The sequence below is a fragment of the Gouania willdenowi genome, chromosome 22 (assembly GCF_900634775.1).
Source record: "Gouania willdenowi chromosome 22, fGouWil2.1, whole genome shotgun sequence".
NCBI lineage: Eukaryota > Metazoa > Chordata > Actinopteri > Blenniiformes > Gobiesocidae > Gouania > Gouania willdenowi.
The window spans coordinates 31,032,344-31,032,938 of record NC_041065.1 but is presented as its reverse complement, the minus strand read 5'-3'; positions in this window follow the sequence as shown (position 1 = coordinate 31,032,938).

Here is a 595-nt window from a genome sequence, read left to right as displayed (position 1 = left end):
TCCTCATCAGCAGCGTGGTGTTGTGGCTTCAGAATGTCAGGTATGGAGTGAGATCAGACTCCGGATTTAGTTTGAAAGACACAATGGCACCAAGCCAGGGTCTTCAAATAGGGTAAATGTTCATGGAAACTTAAGATCTGGAATATTTTGGGGGAAATAATCAAAGATAATATGTTGTGCTTTTTTTCAGGAAATTTACTTTGATCTCATAACATGTTTCGACAGTCAACTGCCAGTCTTCTTCAGAGGCATCTGCTGATGGCTTTGAAATGTCCTTTGATATGTCTTTGACTTCCTTGTAATAATTCCAGCAAGTTCTTTTTGAATAACATGTCAAGGTTTTATTTGTTCAGACAACTTTTTTTCAGGACATGTACTTTGCTCTCCTGACATGTTTTGAGTGTAAACTGCTAGTCTTCTTCAGAGGCGTCTGCTGATGTCTTTGATGCCGTCCTTTGATGTGTTTTTGGCTTCCGTGTAATAATTCCAGCAATTTCTTTTTGAATAATATGTGAAAGTTTCATTTATTCACAAAACTTTTTTTCAGAAATTTACTTTGATCTATTGACACGTTTCGTCAGTCTTCTTCTGAGGC